Genomic DNA, 8,621 nt, shown 5'->3' with positions numbered 1-8,621 from the left:
AAATAAAATTAAAATTAAAAATACTGAAATTGCTGCTATGGTTACCTCAGCATCCAAAAGACGTGGAAATTTTCAATGCCATTAAAGATAAGCCACATAAAAATCAAACAAATAATTTGAAGTCTCTGATGACCGAGGGCACAGGAAAGGAGCATGCATTCGTTGATTATTTCAAAATTGCATGTAATGCGGAGCACGCATTCAATTATTATTTGAAGCACAAAAGGTGAGTTATTAAGAAAGATTTAAATAAAATTTCACGGTTGCCAATCTTGAAATTTTCAATTCAAGATCCAGAAGACAACAGCAGGCTGCGTCGTGAGATTAAACACGACAAGTCACTTTCATTGATCAAGAATTTGTTAGTCCCGCCTACCGGCCCATATATAGACAAATGGGCGCTTCTAACATTCTTCACGCAACCTCTCCTGTTCTGTTGTTGCAGAGTCCATTGGGTATTTTGGGCTCGCAGGAAGCAAATCGATTTTGATGGTTTGAGTTGATATGTTTTTGGGAAATTTAATTTATTGTTTGTTTCGATTGATTTTGTTTATTGGAATCTGCAATCCAGTTAAATTCTGATTTATTAAATTATTTTCAGAATCGCAATCTAATTAAGTTTAAAAAATTGATAATAACCTTTGTTTCATCATGGAAAATATTAAGGGTAATAGTATATATTTGGGAATAATGACAATGGTTCTGTTAGGCATCTGTGGCCATGCGAGAGGGCAAGATTCAAGCACTAATACGTCGTGCATAAGCAGTATCACGACGTGTGCGCCTTATCTGACGACAACGGGGACACCCCCAAGTTCATGCTGCAATCCGCTGGTGAATGTGTACAATACTGACAAGGTGTGCCTGTGTAACTTGTTGAACAATACCAGCCTCATTAACCAATTGCAGATCAACATCACTCAGGCCATGGAGCTCCCTGTCAGATGCAGTATCAATACCACCGCCACTGATTGCTCCAATACTACAATTCCGGGTACAATTCTTATTCTTTTGTTTTTTATTCTAGATTTTAGAAATATTTTTGAATATAATGTGAATTTACTTAAATCTGTAAATTCTTAAATATAATAGTGTTAATTTTGGTGAGGGGAAACAACACCATACTCTTTGAAATTTAAAATAGGTTCTTTTGACATTATTAGTTTTAATTTTATTTTTATTTTTCCCAAAAAATTAAGGGCTAACTGGATAAAAAGAGCTGAACCAGTGATTTTTTCAATTTTAAGTTGGAAGAAAGGAAAAAATCTCATATTTGATTCATAATCACTTCAATTAAATTTAGAAATTTTCATTTAAATTGACTAAGTTTTTTTTGATAAGCATTGAATGAATCAGATGTGGGTGCTAGGTACAGAGGCACATGACAATATTTTTGGCATGCAGGATCTCCTCCTCCTCCCTCCAACAGCGGTGAAATATCTCCTCCTCCTCCCCCCTCCAACAGCGGTGAAATAGCAGCATCTTCAACTTTTTTTGAAATATTGCCTCTACTAGCTCTTCTTCTGCTTGGAGTGGTTGCCCAAGTATAGCAGTAACAGCTCAGTTTTTTCGTTCAAGTACACCAGTAGGAGTTTCAGACTATAAATTCCTCTGTATACCAGTAGCAGTTTCAGACTATAAAATCCTCTATTTCAAAGGGGAGTTTTACTTGGCTTCTGTGAGCACCACAACTGCGATTCATTGTCTTCTCTTCATTTTCGCAGTTTCGGTGATGGTCTTCAATCGAATTGAACCATTGAAACTATAGAGTTTCTAGTTTTAACTTATGGTTTTATGGTAAATGTTTTGGTATACAAAGGTTGGTGTTAGGGAATTTTTAAATATGGTATTCTAAAGGTTGAAGTTAATATAATAAAAAAGATGGTTTTAAAATTGTTGGGTTTTAGGTTTAAAGTTTTATGGTAAATAGTGAACTTTTGTGAATATTATGTATATATTAGGTATGTATTGTGTATATATGTTATTAATATTTTTATGTTTATTTAATTTTGTTATGTCTATTTGTTATTTTTATTTTCAAGCATATAAAATAATGAAAATTTCTTTTTATTTATTTTTAGAAAACTATGTTATAAAGTAATTTAGAGATTTGCTCAAATATGATCAAAGGTATCGATTTATTATTTGAGCAAAAGTATTCAATTTAATAAGCTCTTTGTTTACTAAATATTTAGTTGATTAATACTATAATTAATATTAAATATCTATAATTCACTCTCCAAGGCATAACTAATTTTGTCTTCCAAGACAAGTTCAATATTGATTACTCAATATTTACATGACTTCCACTTGGTATAGAGTCATTGTACATTTGAAGAGACCTTTCTTGGGCTTTTAGTTCATGTAAAAAGGTTTTCTATCAAGTAAAATACGAATTATGTGTCCTCCACATCATGTCGGCCTAAAGGCCCCCTTTCGACCTACAAGAAGGCTATATATAGAAGGAAGTTGAAGTCATTTGAAGCATTCACTCTCTCAAGCAATTCAATATCTTCTGGGAAGTGCTGCCAGAAGGAGGAAATCACTGCAAGTTTGGGGGAGTCTCTAGAGAAGAGGAAAATAGAACTTTTGGTGCCTCTCTCTCTCTCTGTTTCATGGTCTGGTTTAGGAGATCAAAGTCTCCTAGGGTTTTGCTGCTGTCGAAAGTTGCATGTTGTTGGGATCTGCTGCATAGTCAAACTTGCTGGAAAGGGTCGAAGATCTTGGAGGCTGACATGGTGTGGAGGGAAAGTCCGGTCTTGGTCTAGGGTGAAGAGTCTCAAAGAATACTATTGAATGGAAGAATTACTTTGACTGGGTTTTTCCCTCAAGGGGGTTTTTTCCCTAGCATGTGCCTATATCTTTTTTCTTTTGTTTTGTGATCTTCATGTATGTATAATTTCTTGATTAAAGACAAGATAATTGATCCAGGATACTTTCGCTTATAGATGTATGGAAAGAATCACATGTGAAAATTGCAACTTAACACAGAATTTTAATGTGCACACAAGAAAAGAAGAAGAAACACACGAAAGCATGACAAGAAGACACCAAGACTTGATAACAGAGTTTGTCCAACTCGGACTACGTCTCCGGGCCCTGCTCGATCAATGGGGAGGCCTTCATATATTAAATGGCATGAAAAGAAGAGAATACAATCATCAGTACATCAAAAGAGGCTTATACCTCCATTCTGGACAATGGCTGTGAAATGGAGACCTCAGATGGAGAAATGGACAACACCAATGCGTCTGTGGTGTTGAGAGGCACTGAAAACATATAAAACTTTTCCAAATAAGACAAAATGCACTATCAGCCACCTGAAAGCTCTCCTGCCTCGAACAACGTGCTGAAAATCCTCTCCTGCTTTCTTCATACATCGGGCTTTTATAATGTCAGATTTGTTACAAAGGTAGCTTGAAAATTGGAGTTGCTTTGGTTATAATAGAGGTCGTTTAGATAGAAGGGTCGGCAGGCACAACAACCCTTTAAAATATCATTTTTATCGTTTTAAGAACAATAATACAAAAACTCGTCAAACACTAATAATTCCAACCAAAACCTTAAGAACAAGATCTCAAAGTTTATCAAATCGGGCTCATAGACCCATCGGGTCTGGCCCATATCGCAATCAGCGCATTGCTCTGTCAATAGTCCCGTTAGTGGAGATTGTTTATCGTTGATATTGGCATCGGTGTATCGCATTGGCTTGGGGTCCTGGTCTTTGGTTCTTCCGATCGTCGATCGGTCAATTACTCTGATCGTCGATTGCAATCACAACTCGTCTCTGCTTGGTTTTGATATCACACATCGCAGGCCCCCGACTCCAATTAATTGGAGATCGCTAATCGAGGGTTCCGCCGTGCCTGCCTTAAGTCCGCCCCTTTGCCTTCTCCGATTGTGATTTCTTTAAGCCCATTTTTAAGAGAAAATGCCTCATTTCCAAAGGAACTAAGGCAAACTCTTTCTGCTACAATTCCACCATCCGGACTCGAATTGAAGTGTCGTTCACACCATTAGAATCAGGGCGACGAGTTCTTCAATATGATGTTAGGATACTTACTTTTCTGCCACTTTAAATTTTGAGATTTTCCATGCCACTTTATCTAAAGATCCACCTGGATCAATCCTCCCCATTGAGGAGCTTTTGGACTGCCAAAAGCTTTCATTAGTCAATTGGCAAGTGAGGGAATTGTTCCCTCACCCTTTCCTTCTCCAGCCATTTGGCCTTGCTGGGGTGCATTCCCTTGAAACCAACTCAAAGGTATTCCACATCTCCTCGTCGTGAAGTCCTGGTCCTTCTGTCAAGGATGATGTCTTCAGGTAACTCATCGAGATATTCTAGAGCAAAATCATCAACTATAGGAACTGTGCCCATCTCATCGGTGTCCATGATCAATGGAGGTTCATACAGCTTTAGGTTCTCTACATTCACTACTGAGTACATCTGCATATATATCGGCAAATCAAGATGAAAGGCATTGTTTCCAATCTTCTCCAATATGGTGAATGGACCATACCGGATGGGTCACAACTTCTTCCCTTCTCCCTTAATCATGTCCTTGTTGATGTGGAAGCACACTTTGTTGCCCACTTGGAATTGATGGTCGACTCGGTGTTTTTCATGTCGAGCCTTGTAACGGGCTTGACTTTTCTCCAATTGCTCTTGTACTGCTTGGTGAATCAATTGGATTCATTGAATGAACTGCTGAGCTTTGTCCCTATCATTACGTCCACTAGAGCCATCTTCCCTTCCAAAGACCATATCAAAAGGGCCCTTTGGCAGGTAACCAAAGCATGTCTCAAATAGTGAACGCTGCATAGATGAATGCACTGCTCAGTTGTAGCGATGTTGTACGTATGGGAGATGTTCATCCCACAACTTGGGATGTTTCCCACAATAGCCTCGTAGCAAGTGTACCATGGTACGGTTGACAACCTCTGTTTGTCCGTCAATCTGTGGATGGAATGTCGTGCTTCTTTTCAGTTTGGTGTCCATCATCTTCCATAAACTGGTCCAAAACTCTCCGAGAAAGTGAGAGTCCCGATCTAACACAATTGATGTGGGCAGCCCAAAATGGACCCAAACATGATGAAAGAAAAGAGAAGCAGTGTGCTCTGTAGTGATCTGCTTTTTACAAGGCATAAGAATACACATCTTGCTAAAACGGTCAACGACAACATACAATAGTCGTGACTCTTTCTGGATAAAGGCAAACCTCCTACAAAGTCCATTGACACACTTTCCCATGGACGACTCAGAATATGGAGTGGTGTGTAGAGCCCAAGTTTTCTATTAGAGGGCTTTGAAACAAAACACATCACACAACCCTTTATATAGCGAGTCACAGTGTTTTTCATATGAGGCCAAAAACAAAATCTTTGCACATGACATAAAGTCTTTTCGACATCAAAGTGTCTAGACACAAGAGAGGTGTGGGCCTCTCGAATTACATGTATTCTTTTCCTTGTGGGAATACGCAATTTACCAAGGTGATACAACAGTTTCCCCTGCAAGTTATAGTTGTCCACCTGTGAACCATGGGTTAGTTTTGCATAAATCTCCTTAAAGTCATCATCGTTAGCATATTGTTCAGCATAACTCTCAAAAGACAACGAAGCATTATGCAAAATAACAGAAGCAGAAATAGGAGGGCGAGATAGCATATCGACCACTTTATTGCTAGTGCCCTTCTTATACTTTATTACTAGATGAAACTGTTGAAGAAAACCCATCCACCTGAAATGATGAGATTGTTGCAACTTGGTTTGTGACTGAAGCTACTGCAAGGGTTGATGATCCGTATGGATGATGGTCTTATTGCCGATCAGGTAATGTTTCCACTTTTTCACACTCTGCACCAAGGCATAAAGCTCCTTGTCATAAGTGGGATAGTTCATCACAGCTTGAGAAAACTTCTTAGAATGGTAACAAATCGGCTTCTTTTACTACATCAATACAACTCCAATGGCATAACCGCTGGCATCGGTTTCGATCTCGAATGGCTGTTGGAGATCGGGTAAGGCTAAGATTGGTGTGGTGTGGATCTTTTCCTTCAATGTTTCGAAGGACTTCTGCTATCTTCCTCCCCATTGGAAGACCTGTTTCACACTTGCCAATGTGTGCAGAGGTGCTGCAATAACAGATAAATTAGTAATAAATCTCCTCCAATACTGGACTGCACCTAAAAAGCTACAGACCTCGGTTACACTAGTAGGCTTAGGCCAATTTACAATTGCTTCAATTTAGAGGGATCAATTTGTAACTACCCATGACCAACAATATGACCTAGGTAACCCAAAGAGGCTTTCCCAAACTCACACTTTGACAATTTTACAAGGAGTTTTTTTTTTTTTTTTTTTTTTTTTCAGTACATCAAGCACTTTTTTCACATGACGCACATGTTCGTTCCAACTTTTACTAAAGACAAGTATATCATCTAAATATACAAGAACAAATTCATCAATGAAAGGTCGAAAGAGATCATTCATGACCCTCATAAAAGTGGCTGGAGCGTTGCAAAGTCCGAATGGCATCACCATCCATTCGAACAACCCCTGTTTGGTCTTCAAGGCGGTTTTCCACACGTCCCGCTTTGCAACTTGGACCTGGTGATAACCACTGCACAAATCCAATTTGGTGAAATAAACAACAGTCTTTAACTGATCTAATAAATCATCTATGCATGGAAGAGGGTAGCGACTTTTCACCGTAATTTTTTTTAGCATGCGCTAATCCACGCACATCCTCCATGTGCTGTCTTTCTTTGGCACTAAGACAATCGGTGAACCACACGGAGAAGTGCTCGGCCTGATGACCCCTTGGTCCAACAATTCCTGCACTTGTTTCTTGATTTCCTCCATCTCAATGGTTGACATCCTGTACATGCCAATATTTGGTAAAGGAGCATCATGCTGCAAATGGATCTCATGTTGGATTTCCCTCTTCAGAGGTAATCCCTTCGGTTCCTGAAACAGCTCATCATAATTATAAATTAGTTTAGATAATTCCCGTTTATGTCCCTGATCACAACCTTGGAAAGCATCAGCTAGTTCTACCTCTTTTTCCCTTACAACCATCAACATGTAACCCTTATTGGAATTCACCAGCCTTTTCATTTGTCCAGCGCTTACAAGGCTAGCATTGATTTTATTTTGATGAGCCCTTACTATATACTCTACCCCATCTTTTGTGATTTGGTATTTGTTTTCATGACGGAAAAAGACTGCCTTTCTATCATACAGATATGAGCTCCCTAATACCATGCCACAGATATCCAATGGTATTACATCCAGTTCTACTTCATCCAATAGCTTAGAAGCGATCACAAATTTGACTCTACACTACTTGGTTACATTCAGTTTTGCTTTATCATGTATCCATCCAAGCGGGTAAGGTTTTGGATGTGGTTTTGTTTCTAAGCCAAGTTTCTTTACAAGGAATTCTGCAATTAAGTTTGCTTGGGATCCAGTATCAAACAGAGTTTCAACTTTGGTATGATTTACAACAACTCTGATATGAAACAGTTCAATTCTCTTTCGGTCATTAGGAAGGGACTCATTTATAGGACTAGTGCCTTCACGCAATTCAGAATTAACATGAGGTGTAAGAGTGCCTTTTATTCCCGTTGCTGTGATCAACGCTTCATCTCCTGAATTCGATCCAAGGTCTTGCTGCGCAATTGCCACTGCCTTTTGCTTCCCTTTTCCTCCATATTTATTTGGATGCTTTTTTGGGTGTTGTTTCCAAAAGTGATCGTCATCATGGCCTTCCATTTTGCAGTGATTGCAATATGACCTTTCTCCTTCTTTGGCTGTTGTCGTCTTCTTCTCCTTTCCTTTCCATTTCGCTTTGGATTTGTCATTGGGAGGTTTGAATGGTGGTTTTCTGGAATGATCATCTCTTTCATTTTTGCCCCTGTTCTCAATATGAATTGCCTTTACGTTGGCTGCATCAATAGTGGTTGGTTCAAACAACAATAATGAATTCCTAATGTAGCTATGCAATGAGCCAATATACTTAGTTACAACTTCAGGTGTATCAAGTGCAATACCCAAATTCAGTGCTTGCTTTCTAAACTCCTCTATAAAACTCTGAACATCCTGACCTTTGCCTTGCCTTAAATATTACCAATTCATTAAAGATTTTTGCTTGTATCCAAAGGGATAAAAATATTCCTTTAACGCAGAAATAAATTCAGGCCATGAGGAAAAGAGGTTACCCACATTCTTACTACGCTACAATTTTCTCTCCCACCAAATGAGAGCAGTGTTGCTCAGCCGTAGAGAGGCCAGCTGAATCTTTGCCTCATCCTCCACGATTTGTTGAATCCTGCAATAGACCTCAATTTGCCTAATCCAATTATTAAGCTTCTCTGTGTTACTTTCACCATTAAGATCAAATTTAACATCTAATTTAAAGAAAGGTTTCTTAGATGCATCCTTTGAATTTCTACGATTATGGTGGTGAGAGGAAGGAGAACCTTCACTCCCGGAAGGAGAAGGAGGGGGTTCTTCTCCACCATTCCCATGTGTTGAACCTTGTCCTTATGGGTTTCTCTCCTCGGATTTCTCCAACCTTAAAACCAACTGACTAATATTCTCTGCCATTGAATAGAAGG

At 38.9% G+C, this 8,621-nt stretch overlaps 1 long non-coding RNA gene across 1 annotated transcript; it reads left to right on the top strand.

Annotated features, from left to right (window-relative positions):
- Positions 1-374: 374 nt before the first annotated feature.
- On the top strand, positions 375-1,677 carry LOC149239279 (uncharacterized). Its single transcript, XR_016245442.1, has 2 exons — positions 375-994; positions 1,405-1,677. It is a non-coding gene; the product is annotated as an uncharacterized LOC149239279 (long non-coding RNA).
- The last annotated feature ends 6,944 nt before the right edge of the window (positions 1,678-8,621 follow it).

Source organism: Pinus tabuliformis, chromosome 8 (genome assembly GCF_031772625.1).
Source record: "Pinus tabuliformis cultivar Carrire ecotype Pingquan chromosome 8, CPIR1, whole genome shotgun sequence".
Taxonomy (NCBI): domain Eukaryota; kingdom Viridiplantae; phylum Streptophyta; class Pinopsida; order Pinales; family Pinaceae; genus Pinus; species Pinus tabuliformis.
The sequence above is the reverse complement of the archived record's forward strand: the minus strand, read 5'-3'. Positions and strand labels throughout refer to the sequence as shown.